Here is a 4,632-nt window from a genome sequence, read left to right as displayed (position 1 = left end):
TTATAAAATATATGTTTTATAAAATTCTATCCCAAAACCGTCGGGACCAGGAGCTTTTCCATTAGGGAAAGACTTTATTGCAGATTTGATTTCCTCAAGGGTGACTGCTGCATCTAGCTCATCCCTGGCATCAGTCCTGAGAGTTGGCATTTTAATAGAATTGAGGAAATCTGCAATTTCGGAATCTGTAGCTGTGGACTTAGATGAATACAGCTGTGAATAGTATTCCATAAACTGATCATTTATTTGTTTAGGATCTGTGACAATATTCCCAGAGGTAGAGCGGATCTTACGGATCGCTCTTTCAGACTGCAAGCCCTTAAGCTGTCGTGAGAGCAATCTATCTGCTTTATCACTCAGTTCAAAGTGCTTCTGTTTTAGTTTACACAAGAGAGTGCTCACTTGCTTGCCTAAAATTTGGTTATATTCATATCTTAATTTCAATATTTCATCGAGAAGCTTTTGTGATCCAGACCCTCTATAGGCCTCATCAAGTATGGGAAGTTGAGATTGGATCTCCGTCAAGTGCTTTTGTTGATCCCTCTTACCTGCAGACTGAAAAGCTATAATGTGTCCCCTCATCACAACTTTGAAAGTTTCCCATAAAGTTAAATCAGACACTTCCCCATTATCGTTGGTTTGAATAATTTCGCAGATTCTAGTTCTCATAGCTGTACAAAAGGTCTGATCAGAGAGCATCAATGGGTTAAGTCTCCAACTATAGAAGTGTCTCGGAAGAGAAAAATCTAATACAACTGAGATGGGGGCGTGATCTGAGACCAATGTGTTATGATATGTTGATTGTATCACATTTGGTATGAGTCTGGAGTCCAAAAGAAAATAATCTATCCGGGAGTAGCTACGATGAACAGAGGAGAAAAATGAATATTCTCTGTCCAAGGGGTGTTGGTGTCTCCATACATCCACCAGATTCAAAGAATTTATCAGGTTATTTAATCCAGCAACTGATTTTAAGACAGAGGGAGGTTTAGTGGAAGATCGATCAATAATGGGGTCCAGGTAACAGTTAAAATCCACACCAACGAAATGAACAAAAAAAATATTAGTGAGCTAACTCCACGTAGCTGCTTCAAACTGCGCAGCAAATCCCTACCCCTCATTATAACAAAGGCTGCGGCGGGAGAAAACTAACTAGAAAAAAGGATACTACCCAAACACCACACAGCAGCCCCATTTGAATCCCCCCAATAGTAGGTCTAAGTGTGTATAGGTATGCACAGGCACACATACACATCTGTCTTTGCACTAATACCCGCATCCACATATCCCCATACAGATAAGTGTGGGCACAGAGAGAGAAGAAAAAATGTTATAGATGTCATACACACATAAACATGTACCGTCCTACTGCATTATTATAAACGTCACATAGGTATTTACTTTTTGCCAAGTGATTGTAAATAACAAAAATGTGATAGCAATGCCTCTTAAATCAGTGTGTAACAGAGGTAATGTAGCTATAACTAATGTTATTAGAGTTGAAAATCAAAACCTTATCCACAGCTTGAAGCCATGGTTGAGTCCAAGTTAGTTAGCCAAGGATTTAGCGAACCGTTCCGGGTCTTCTGGGCTGTCAAAAATCTTGACTTCGGAGTTGTGCTCGACGTGTAGCTTGGCAGGAAAGCGTAGTGTACACTTGGCTCCAGTCTCTGTCACCATCTTCCTCACCTTGTTGAAAGCCTGTCGCTGCGCTGTCACCTCGGCCGTGTAATCTGGAAATATCGACACTCTGCTCCCTTGGTGGTGGAGTGGTGCTTTCTCCCGGCTGAGGCGGAGGATCGTAGCCAGGTCCCGGTCGTTATGTAGCTTCGCAATGATGATGCGCGGCCGCTCGCCCGCAGCAGGCTTGGGTCTGAGACTGCGGTGGGCTCTGTCGACTTTAACCGGCTTGTCAAAATTGTCATTACCAAGCAGCTCCGGGATCAAACTCGATACATATTCCGTCGGGTGGCCGCCCTCTTCCCCTTCTCTGACACCAACAATTCTTATGTTCAATCTGCGTGAGCGTCCCTCCAGGTCATTCAACTTTGTTTTTAGCGACTTGTTAGCCACCTGTAGATTCCTGCAGGTAGCTTTCAGGGCAGTTATCCGAGCATCCACAGCGGTGACAGTCTCGTCTAACGTGTCCATACGATGCTCACCCTCACGGTGCTCTTTCTGTAGGGTGGTTAAACGGGATTCAATGGCATCAAATGTTCCCTCCGTAGATTTTTTCATGTCGTCCAGGAGTTTGGAGACTTTGGTTAACTCCGTAGCTTGCGCGTTGATGGCAGCTATTATCATGTCATTGCTAGCTGCCCTCGTGTTAGCATCAGTCGCTACTTTCTGCGCTTCCCTTCGGCCTTTTTGGGTTTCATGGTCGGCAAATACGACGAGCACACACCGATGAGTATTAACAAGATGTTCAGACAAAAAATAGGCACTGGTGCAGTAGTTTGAGTTGTGTTTTAGGGGAGAAACAACGGAGCGCAGGAAATACACGTCTAATCCATGACAGCGCCCCTATTGACCCTCCATTATATGTACATTATTTTAACATGAAAACAAATCTGGGTGTGCGGAGTTGTGAGTTTAACAGACCTCTTTTGCGGATCCTCATCTGTGTCGCAGTAATTGCTAGGCTACAATGTTGGCTGCTGCTAGCATAACAACCGAATTTCCCGCTCAAATTGCGGAAGGTACAGATGCATTGTGGGTATTGTAGGCCCCCAAGACAAAGAATACCTCTAATGACATCCCTGGCTCTACTCTGCATCGATTTTTATAGTATTTTTATAAACCAGTGCTAAATTGGTGAGTATGCTTTTCATGGGAAAGGATAGAAGAAAGTTAACTTTAATGTGTTTATGTTTTTATCCTACATTTTCTGTCCTTTTTTTGTGTTTAATATCAAAATGTCACGTAACACAATCCAGTTTTTACTATGTAGCCTAGCTAGGTTTTCACGGCTACAAGGAATTTGCTTTAGTGTATTATAGTATAATAACAAACATAGGGTGAGAAAAGTCACGAAACATAAATGGGCTGTAATATCGAAAAAGAAAATACAATAAAAATATGAAAAAAAGTAACTAGTATGTTGTAAAAATACATAGGCTACAGTAGCCTATCTCTGTTTAAATTAAATAGCTGAACGGTTGTAAGTAATAGCCTAATCTTGCACTAAAAAGGTTCAAAATATTGTCCAGGGGGTGTACAAAACTTAACTTTAGTAGATACATACAGAATACAGAATAGCTTGTCCAAAATATGCTTGTTTTGCAGTGAAAAAAAGAATAATTATATATAGTGTCTATAAGCAGACACTGCTTTTTTGTAAGGTCTAACAAAAGATTGGAAACCACTGGTTTTCATACAGGGCTATTTTTTTTGGGTATTGTTTTTTGTTTGGTTTTTGTTTTTTTTTTTTTTTTTAAAAATCTTTTAATCTTAATCCAAAAAGTTATCAGTAACACAGCTGTTGGTATGCTACAGTGAAAATTAGGGTACATGATATGTAATGAATAAATAGTAATTTTTACTCTTTATTTTTCTGTAGCACAACAGTGCCTCATTTATAATGTATGTTGTGACGGTTTTAAAATAACTTGATTGACATGAACAAAAAAATATGTTATTGTCATATGAAGTTCACAGAAAAAATATAGTTTTACATATTACAGGTATATTTATCCATTACTTTTATAAATAAAAAGAACTGCAGCTCCTAATTTGGATATTGCATATTATTATTTCAATAATATTTAAATTATTTGTGCATCCCTTATAAAAAAGTATGATTTCCTCTGAAATAGTGTAATGGAAGTATAGACCAGCAAAAAGTGGCAATATTAGTTGTTACAATGCTTGAGGAAAAAGTTAAACTACTGCATTATATGGAATTTTGTTTTTTGTTTTTTTGTCAACATCCATATTTAAGCCAAAAACATTTGTTGTTTAGTTTTTAGATTGAACACCAAAGTTCAAGTTTTAAGGAACATCCAATTTGACACTCAAATGTTTTAAAATCCACTGTAAAATCCATTTGCAGGCTATGAATTTATAAAATGTAATGCACTTTATTTCTGTTAAAAACAAACAAACAATTACCTGACAAACACCTTTAGACTGTTAGGTTGTAATTTTAATATAATTTTACTATTTTTTTGTATCGCAGTTTTCGAAGCTTTCTGTAACTCCTACAAAGAAATAGCATTATTTCAACATATTCTTACGTTAAAAATCAACAGTTTTTGGTCCAGTGCTTTAGGAAATATTAGTGTAAATTGAACACTTGTTTTTCCTATTTAAGGTTTTATGATGTCATGATTTTGCAGCACTTTGCTGTTAATTTTACTGACATTTTTTACAGTAGGCTGTAGTTTCTTCTGAAATGGAAATGTAAACAAAATATAAGCACAGTGCTTGAGAAAAAGTTCAACTACTGCAAATTATAAGCCTGCACACATGTTGCAAATAGTTGTTTAGATTTCTTTTTGCATTTTCTTGGCCAGTTAAGCAGCTAAGAGGCATATTATCATTCACAGCATCCTTCCATGTCCTTACAGAGAGCCGCTTGACCTTCCAGTGAAACGCTCCCTCCGCGGGTTTCCACCGCGCATGTTTGTGCGT

This window comes from Plectropomus leopardus, chromosome 8, assembly GCF_008729295.1.
Source record: "Plectropomus leopardus isolate mb chromosome 8, YSFRI_Pleo_2.0, whole genome shotgun sequence".
Taxonomy (NCBI): Eukaryota; Metazoa; Chordata; class Actinopteri; order Perciformes; family Serranidae; genus Plectropomus; species Plectropomus leopardus.
Note: the sequence above shows the minus strand (reverse complement) of the source record.